The sequence below is a fragment of the Psittacula echo genome (assembly GCF_963264785.1).
Source record: "Psittacula echo genome assembly, chromosome: Z".
NCBI lineage: Eukaryota > Metazoa > Chordata > Aves > Psittaciformes > Psittacidae > Psittacula > Psittacula echo.
This window is the reverse complement of record NC_137742.1, coordinates 57,171,706-57,182,326: the sequence shown is the minus strand read 5'-3', so window position 1 is coordinate 57,182,326 and position 10,621 is coordinate 57,171,706.

Genomic DNA, 10,621 nt, shown 5'->3' with positions numbered 1-10,621 from the left:
ACAACTGCTTTACTGCTGGCTGCTCTCATGATGCGTTTTACTCTTTGGCATCCTCCATGATCTCCTAAGCTCCATTAAAAGAGTTTAATAGGTATATTACAATTATATTAGTCAAAAAGGACACTTCATGTGCCTTTAAGGAAAAAGCATATGCCTTTTTTAAAAAACAACATATTCAGGGGGGTTAATGGTATGAAAAGAGAAGGGGACGTTCTTGAAAAATATGTGAAGTAACTTGTAAAACGAAAGTTCTTATTTAAGCGTAATTGCATAAAAATCTCAATTGTGACTTTGTTTATATTAAGTTTGGTCATGGGCATTTAGTGCAAAAAAATAATTTAGGAAAAGGATGGGTCTTCTTGTGACTTAGTGCTTTGAAGACACTGAACAGTATGACTAAAAGGAAGTGATTCTGCAGAAAAAACATTTATGCATATTCCCAGACATGGATAGGATCTTGAACCAGTTAAATTAAGAAGCCTAACTAACAAGATTCACTGGTTCTCACAATCTCCCCAGTTGTGCTAGGAAAATACTTTCTCTTTTGTGTGTCTGTCCCTTCTGTGTCCCTTCAGTTCTGTGGGGTCATATCAATAAAATACTTGTATCTAAGAAAACTTTAGTTTTCTCTGCCCAACTTCCAATCCCTATCTTAGCAATACAGCCTTACGAGAAGCAAGTAAGCTCAAGTCCAAAAAGGACAGAAGAAATCCTCTGTCTGTCTTTGAAGTGTACTGCTGATCCCGCCTGCCTGCCCAAGTGTTTTCATCCAGCCCTTCTGAAGCTGACAGTGGTATGAAACAACTGACTTTTTTCCTGTATCTTTATTTTCTCCTTACTAATTTTACAATTTCTGTCTGCCTTAGACTGTGTGCTTTGATGATGGTGCATCTGTTTCAAAGCAAACACTGCCTGAAACTGCAACAGAAGCACAAGTGAGTGACTGAAGGACAGCATGTCCTCCCAGTGAATGGGGTGGGAGACAGGAATGGTCTCAAAAGAGCACTCACGGGCAGACTCTGATCTATATTCCTCACAATGTTTCCCTTGTTTTGAAGGTCCTTTCAACAAGGCAGAGGTAATCAATAAGCCTCTGGAACTTCCATGCTTTGGTGGTGGTATGTGAACAGCTTTTGTAAATGATTTTATTGTTCTTTCTGGCACACTTACATACAGATGTGTTACCTAGAAGGTGGTGAGCTATCTTTTACTACTCTTTTAAATCTTACATAACAAAGGCACATACACATCTCCTGACCAGGAGGAAGCACAGAGCTCAGCTCCAATTTGTACTAGCCGATACACAGATGCTTGTGAACATCTCTCTCCTCTAGGATAACGAGATAATGGAAGCATTTGCTCTCTGATTTTCCATGCAATGATTTTCGATGTAAATGTGCTTTTGGAAGTCTATAAATGAACCACAATCTTGAAATGCAAAAAGGTGTGCTCTGTGCTGAGAACAAAGGATGAAATGAAAGGCTGTTTGTGATCCTGCTGCCTTCCAAGAAAGCTCCCTGGAGAGGACCATCCTTTATGAATTAAAGGCCTGGTAATTTGGTTTGATAGCTCAGTGTGCGGGTTTTTTTGTGCTCTCACTCAGCTTCTTCCAGAGTCAGATACACTACAGTAAAAAGAAACCCGACAATGATATGAACAATGACATGAAAGCCAAAAGTGCTTAGGGAAGATATTTCAGAGAATTAAAAGGTTGCATCAAGCCATCCAGACAATCTTTCACCTCTTCCTTGCTTGAGCCCTCTGACAGCAATTGAAAGTATGTTCAAAGTTTTGAATATTTCAGTGTCTGACTGGCAGCACTGTTCTTTCCTATTTGATCTTAGCAAGACACGGGAAGATGAACCTCACTAAAAGCGATACTCTGAATATGGCAAAATGACATTTAACTGGTGTTACCCAAACTCAACCAACTTCTTGTTGGATGAAGCACAGCAAGCAAGTTGACTGCCTCCCAGGGCTCTCCACTCCACCACCATTCCCCATGTCTTTTTGGAAAAGGTAGCCAAAAGTGGCCCAGTGTAGCATCCCCAATCTGAAAAAAACACTGTTCGCAACAACTAATCAGGTCTCAATTTAGACAACCAAATTTGCTTGACAGAGGTCTCTAAGAGTGTGTATAACTTGACATCTCTTTTGCTGCTTAAGCTATTATCTTACTATGAACCTTTGGTCCTGGCAGTTCCTTTCATCTTCTCCAGGCCCTGTTAACACTGTAATTAATTTTATGCTGCCTCTCACACATTGAACGATCCTCCCATGAAGTATGACAGCCAAAACACTCTTCACTTCAAGAGTTCCTGGAAATTTCCAGCGATTCCTGCCACAATAGTCCTTCATTTCACCACAGCAATGAGCAACCAAAACCCACTTCTGCCATTTGAAATAAAGAAGATAAAATAAAGAGATGTTTCGTTGACGTTTCCATCTGTCCTGTGTGAACTTTTTAGTGCTGGTAAGCAGTATGGCATGCGATTGCATGTATTTTCTGATGTTCTGTCTGGGAAGCAGCTGTAATGTACCTATGCACCACACAAACATGCAAAATATAACCTTTACTCTCATTTGGCCCTGACCCTCATTTAGAACAGTATGCATCACATAATGTGCACTCTGGCATGCAGAAGGAATGCATATTTGCTCTTACAAGAAAGGACATCTGCATTTTGGTGGTGTGCTGGACAGCACTCCAGTTATGTGGCAGGATATGACCCAATGCTAAGCTGATTATTTTAATTAACTTCTCTCACCTCTTCTCATTGTATTCTTACCCCTGTCATATTTTGGATGCATGTTAAAGACCACATAAGCATCTCCTAGCACCTAACTCAAAAGATTGAAGGGGCAGACACGTACACAGAACAGAGGGATGGGATCCCTTTATTTTGTGGTATGATCGGTTTGCTTTGAAATATGACAGGGAAAGAGTCTGTGGTCCCCCTGTATGGCAGGGTACAAACTGCCAGAACCATTCACCCATGTGAAGGGGAGATGTTGGCTGTGTACAGTGCCTGAGTGTCTGCAAAGGAGGCATCACACCCCACTCTTGCTTGAACCACCTGAGCCAGGGGGCCAATACTGACATTCCCCCATGTGAATCAGAACTGTTCAAGCTCTCCTTGTTCAACCTTGACCTGTCATGTACCCATCTTTTGCAGAAAGGATCAGCTATAGGTTAAGCAGACTATACTGGGAACTGCTCTGTTGATGGCATTTATTTAACCCTGAACTTGTACAAGTTTAAGGGGCATTTCAGAACTGTTCCACTCACCTGGAAGCAGACACCAAGAAATCACTACTCTTGGTCTGCCAAGCACAGGTGCTCTATTTGTTGAACAAAGGTAAAAGATTCATTAAGATTTTTGCACAAATCCAACAGTTTGCTCTGACAGGCTTATAAAACTTTTCTGAAATAAAAATAAAAATAAAAAGCAACTCAACCCCACATGCAATTAAGTCCTGCCTAAAATGACATTTCCATTGCTGCATTTTTTGAGCAATGTCAGAATAAGAGAACATTGAACAATTTAATGGACTCTACAATTCACAGTTGCAAATGTAGTGTAATAACCAGGTCATAAATCCTGGGGTCACATGGAAAGCAACTAAGAAAACATGTTCCATGTGAAGAGTCTGAACTTACTTAGCTGCTACAACAAAGTGCAGAACTTTTTATCTTTCAATGACAAGTTATTCTGTTTTACTTAAACATACCCTGTTTGTTCCTAACCAGAAAGAAACTCTTCTGCAAGACATATGCCTTAGAATGCCTTAAATTAGAGGAAAATCCTCACCTCCATCAAGACTACTTCGTGACTACCAAGAAATCAACACCGTGTAAATAGATGTCAGTGTTCTCTGTATGGCCAAGTTTAGCCCTCCAAAACCAAAGTACGAAGCTCTCAAGTATGCTAACAAGAGCTGAGAATGCTGTATGCAAAAGCACTACGTGACCCAGAGGCTGTAAAGGTAATATTATGGAATAAAATCAGGTTTATCATATTAAACATATGCAACCAAACGATTAGTAAGGCAAAATGTTATGTCTGGACCCATTTTTGTTCTCAAATGTATTTCAAGAACTCCTTGTGGCTGTATCTTTAAGAAAATTTGGAGATCTTAGCCATATGTCATAGCTCTGGGTCTCCTGTTTCAAAGAACAGTACAAAATGTACATGACAGGACTTGTGCTGACAGTACCCCAACAGCAATTCCCACCTCTGAATGGTGCATAATACTGTATTTTAACAAAGCTTTCCCCCTTAACTAAGTAAGACAGAGATAATGAGTAGGAATTATCTCACTGCATAACAAAAAGGTAGTATTTTGCTAAATTCTGCTCTGTAAGCACACTGAAATCTCCCGCGCATGCTCACATTTGCTCTATGTGACAATTTGCTCTCTGTTCACGTGTCCTTGAATGAGGAGAATGGTGCAATTTTATCCATTGGAGGGACACTTGAAACAAGAAGACAAACAAGTATTTCACTGAAAAAATGCAAAAAAAAAGGTTAAGAATACTTTGTGCTTATCAAGTTAATTGAGAACTCCTCATGAAGAGTTCTAGGTCTGCTTTCATTTCAGACTGTGGTCACTGGCTTTGCAGCATTTTCCCCTCTCCCAGATTTACAATCATGGCTCCCCCAAAAGACTTCCCATGTTGCACTGAAGGCTCTAGAGGCCCTGAAGGACACAGCTTAGTTACCTTGTAGCCCTCAGATATATTAGATGCCAAACTTACCTCTTCTAAGCCTGCCATACAAAGCCTGTGTGGCACTTTTCTTGGGGTTTCCCATAGCTTAGGGGGCTGTTTGGAGGTGGGTAAGACCATGTTGTATTCCACTCTCTGCAGACACTGAGAAATGTCAGCAAGCTCATATATGCGCTGCATGCAATTAAAAGATTAGCCATCATGGTCAGTGACTTTTCTTGTTCAGGTAGATTCTGCAGTAGATGTTAGATTACAATTACAGCAATACATAATACAGCAGCGTGCCAACTTGGCCAAATGTAACCTCTTTTGGCTGCAGTGTCTCTTCTGTACCTGTGTGTTTCTGTAAACTCCAAGCAAGACATTAATCACAGAAGAGAGAGGCCAATGAAAACAAATCCAGTAACTCACATGGGATTTCCATCAAAACATATGCAGTGCTGTGCAAATACCTAAACACACAGAGATGAGACCTCTATCACTTGATTAGTAAGAACAGGTTAGCAGCTGGGACTGCAGGAAAATGAGGCATGACTCAGCAGTTACTGATTTTCTCCCCCCACTGAGTCCACGTTCACTTTAAATCTGTCCTGCATTTTGGTGAAGAAGGAGGTATAGGGACTTTAGGAAATTTAAGAGACTTGCAAAGGCTAAGTGATTGGGATGCTGCTACACAAGAAAGTCTGATTGTGAATCGCTGTGCTTCTTAATTTTGCCAGAGAAAAAGGACATCTGAGATAAGTATTTCTAGGTATATTTAATCCGTAACTTGTAAAATGAAAATGTTCCAGAAAACAAGCATTTTCTAAGTCTTAACCTTTATATAAAAAAAAAAAAAAAAAAAAAAAAAAGAAAAAGAAAGAAAAAAGATGGCAAGCTGTGCAGGAAGAGAGCAAACTGTTTTGTGTTTGCACAATACAAAACATATTTCTTTGAGCCTAACAAAAACATAATATAATTTCCTCTGGCAGGTTTTATCTTGGATTTTCCCATATATGTGAGCTGATTTTTCTCCCTTTTACCTAATCAAACAAAATTACTATTTTTTTTAAGCTTAGAATAGGCCTTATTCTGGGAGTCGGAGCTGAACAATGTAACTGGTACACAGCACCCTAAGGGCACATGGTAATAATAACAAAATACCCAGAGAACATCACCAGCAACAGGTGATATTCCGTTATAACAGTGGAGAGGATGAGGTATTTGCCATTAATTGAACTAGGGTGAGAGGGCTTTACCCAGTGTTACTGCTAGCCTCCAAGGTAGTGCAGCGCATCACAGACGCAAGAGCTGATAAGCAGGAAAAGCTGGGCAGGTTCCTCCAGTTCTGGGCTCACCTGTTTCTTGCCTCTCTTCTCTCCAAAGTGAAGGGATGATATTTTTAGGGGAGGAGAAAAAAAACCCTGATAAAGTATTTTGCTCTTAAACCCTGCTTTCTACATACCCAACTGCGAAGTTTCCGTTCTCAACTTCTTACAAACAGACATGGAAGTCCAGGAGGCAAGAACATGAGGCTCAGGCTTAGCAAAGATGTGCATTTAGTTTGGGACTGAAAAGATACCCTAGCACTTAAATTCTCAGAAATAACAAAGATCATTAGCTTTAATTTTATTTTCTTCCATCATCAACGGCTGCAGCTATCATCCTCCCTATATTTAGTTGCCTTTATCTTCTCTCATAAAAGGCACATCAAGATGGAGAGGGGCCTCTCTCATTCTCAGACATTTTTAGAGCAGGACTGCGCTATCATCAAGCCTTGCTGATAATCCTCAAATCTATTTCTTGCAGTACTGTTAATGGAACAGCATCCTATTTGTATGAGGGCAGTTTTCAGCAGAAGCACAATCTACCCTCTGGGATTCATATGCTCTCGCTTTAATTAAAAAGAAATCTCATTAAAACTTGCCATTGCCACAAGTGAATCAAGTTAATAAAAAAAAAAAAAAAAGAAAAAAAAAAAAGACCAGAACAAAACTGTTTACAGCGGGCAACAACTGCAGCTGAAATCTGTACACTTCTAACAGTGTAAATTAAAACTTATGACTTAGAAGTATTTTCCTCAGCTTTGAGGAAATCCACTGAAGTGGTATAACAGTGAGTGACACTGTGCCCACTAAGTCTACCCCAGGGAAAAGAATGCTGTTTATTTTTAGGCCAAATTCACTCAAAACTGCACACATGCTAATTGTGGTCATAAAAATTTTACTTCAGATGCAGAAACGGTTTAAATATTTACCTCCTAAATAAAAAAAAAAAAAAAAAAAGGAGAAAAGAAAAAAGAACAAGCCCCCGAACAGAATAAAATTGGTCTACTTACAAATGAAATCACATCTGGGACATCTCTGGTTTAAAGTTTTCAGTAACTTAGGCAGGATGTGTTTGCTTTCAGTTTTCTACTATTAGGGAATATGGGTTCGACCTACTGATGCAGATGAACTTTGCAAGGGTATACAACCAAACTAAGTTCAGAAGATATGGCAGAAGATTAGACACAAATTAAGTTCCTTCTGGCTCTGCTGATTGCTTGGTCCTTCACCTGTGGTTGGAGAACCAAAGAGATTGTGGAGAGAGGACGAACAAAGGGATAGACAGCCAGGCTCTGTGCGAATGCATGCCTGGCAGTTCCAGGACATGAGGGAAGAGAAGCGTTGCACTGGCAATAAAACAGCAGTTAAAAGAGCATCCGATGGTCAGGTTAGAGCACTCTCTGGGGCGTGTTTGTGAGCCATTTGGGTGAGCAAGAGCAGTAAGTCCTCTTGGAGCAAAGGCAAATGGAGAACCCAGAGGTGTCCCTGGGGAGGAAAGCTCACTTCCTGCTCGGCACGCCCCAGCGTCCGTCAGGGATGTGGGAGAAGGTTCACAGGATCCTCTCCAGAGCACAGCCCAGCATGAGGTCACAGTGGGCTGGGAAGTGGCTTTCTCTTAGGTCTGAGGGCAAACTCAGACTGATGCGGACACAGTTGCACAGGCCTTCATCCCCTCAGCCACTGGTTCCTTGCTCGTTCCTCCAGCTGCGACGCTGGCTCGGCCGCGATAGCCGCCGCCTTGGTGCAGGACAAGATATTAACTTACTTAAGCAGTGCCTTGACAGCTGTATCTCCAGTGCAGAATATGGTATTAACTTAATTAAGCAATAAATTACTAAGCCAGATGAAAGCTCTGACAGTGGTCCAAGCTCTGTTGTATTATCAAACAGCTCAATGAACTCCCCCCTAACTTTTGTTGTGGAGGAGAGAGGACATAACAGGGGTGGGGACAGTGGGAGTAATCTCTTCCTTCACATTACTGGAAGTGGATGTTTGGAGTGGGAAGATGCTGTTTGCACCACAGCAGAGACAAAAACCTCTGGTTGTGGTTTCTGAGCTGGTTCCAGATTTTGACAGCTCAAATGTCAACCCTCATTTGCCTTTCCACATCCCTCTTTAAACACTTTTACACATGATCATGGCTTCATCTCTCTCTGCTCTGCTCAGATAGCCAAATTTTTGCCAAGCAGCCCTACTTCCAAACTTTGTTGGCCTCTTCCAGTGAGGAAAAAGCCACCATCATAACCCAACCATTCCTTTTCCAGCTTTTCCTAGACACTCCTCCCTGTACAGTGGTCTACATTCAGTTATCTGTAGTGGCCACCTCCACGTTCAGCTATGCTTCCCTGTTCTCTTTGTGCTAGACTTACCTGCAAGGCAGAGCAGACAACTTCCAGGGCGAAGCTGAGAATCACAGATACCATCCTTAAAAAGATGGGTGCACACTAGGGGTTAACCCACCCCCCCCCCCCCACTATGCAGTAAATATGTATGGAGTGATTTGGTGACACAGTGGAAGAAAAAAGCCATGTAGGAGAGGGTGCTACCTCCAATTTTTGTCTTGGCTAAACATGCAGTGCTCTTCAGAATAGTCAGAGGTCTCGAGCACTCCTAACTTTATGACAGTCTAACTTGAAAGTTTGCCCAGCTGTCCTTATCCTCAGGTGGGAATCTTCTTTTCATTTCTCTCTTCCAAAACCTGTGCAAACTACTGTTCCTTAACATGCCACTGAAAATAAGCAAATGCTGGTATTAAGGCTTGGTACCAACCCACTGTGGGAAGCAACAGCCTGCAAACCGCTCTCTCCACCTCTCTCAGTCCTGTCCATACACTCTGAAACCTCCCACATTTTAGGAAAGCTCCTACCATCGGGAACATAAACATAAAACATGAACTGCCTGCTCTCACCTTTCTCAGCATGTCTGGTTTTGCATCCCTATTCCTGAACATATTCATGATCAAAACTGGACCATGATACCAGCACATACAGCATTTGCTAGACTCCCTCCTACCTTGACAACTCTGCTCTGGGGTGAAACAGACTCCTGTATGCCTGCCTGCCTTATGGAGTAAAGAGGGTAAAAACAAGAATTCTGGCAGGACAATGGTTTTCCATGTGGACTATCACTATCACAGCGGCATTCATGACCAAAATAGGACTGTTATGTTAGATCTGTTCTTGTCAGTGCCTCCTGACATTGGATTTGGGTGGTGGGACTGGATGCTGGCTGGGGTCACAGCAGCAGAACTGACAGGAAGTTTTGACCTGGATAATCTTTATTATAAATGGCAAAGGGTCCTGTCTACTCTGCAAGACCTAGAGAGTGCTTGAAGGGAGAGCAGGCATGCTTGTAAACTTAGAAAAGCTTGACAGAGCAAGATAAAAGGATTCCTATGGGTCTTCAGAGCACTGTCTGTTCCTGGCACACCACAGATCACTCCTTTCTGACTCTGCCTAAAGGCAGCATTAGAGAGGGAAAGAGGAAAGCAGAGGGGGGGTCCGTTTATGCTTGCCAGAAGGCACAGAGTCCTATGAACAGCACAAAAAACATGTTATCATCACTCACTAGTGGATTACGATACATGCATGACCAGTTTTGCAGAGATTGTGGATTATGGACCATTTGTTGATATGTTTCACCCTGGGTACCACATGTGAGCATTTCCGATAGGCCTAAGGTTGGACATCGTGCTCAGGCTGCATTCCTTGACTGCCTTTCTCCTCACAGACATGCAGATCATCTGGGGTGTGTGACATTCTCTCTTGTCCTGTGCAAATAATTTTTCACTGCTATCAGCTATCCCGTGACTGCTTGAGATGACGAAAGGTGCTTGGTGAAGGAGGTGTGAGCTTCAACCCCAAGGATTAAAACTTGGCAATGTTGTGCCTGAGGGGTCTTTTTCAAATGTGCACAGAAGCATAAGGAAGCATGACCTCAGACACAATTGTCTTCCTTCTGCAGATGAAGAACCAACAGTTGCAAAGCATGTTTTCAGAACAGCAGGCTGTTAACAACTCACTGCTCTCTTTCAAAACGCTGACTTAAGCAAGAAATAGTTTCTGTCCTGCTAATGCCTTTCTCTTAGACCCTTTCCTTCCTTCTTTCACCCAGTTGTTCAAGTCTACTCCTACACTGATATTTCAGTGATGTTCTAGTTTTAAGCACTTGCGTACAGGTAATTCAGAACTGGAGACCTCGGGCATCTTGCCAGACTCATGTTAATTATTTGGCTGAGCAAGAAGTATGTTAGCTTTAGAGCAGCACGTACAGACTTAAGTTGTATCAACACATGGTAAGAAATCAGTGTGTAAAAACAAGCAGCAGAAGATAATTCACTGATCAGGAAGACTCCAAGATAATGGTGACTACCAAATCCAGGTTTTCTTACAAATGGATTCTGACCGAGATACTCTTTACTAACTGAACTAGGGAGAATAATTTGAATTTCAAGTGAATGCAAACTCAGATCTGATTTCAAGGAGAATTTCCATATGGAAAAAATGTGAAGAACTGCTGGCAAGTAATGGATGTATTGAGGGCTAGTAAGATTCCGAGATGGAAAATATATGCATGACAAAGGTGA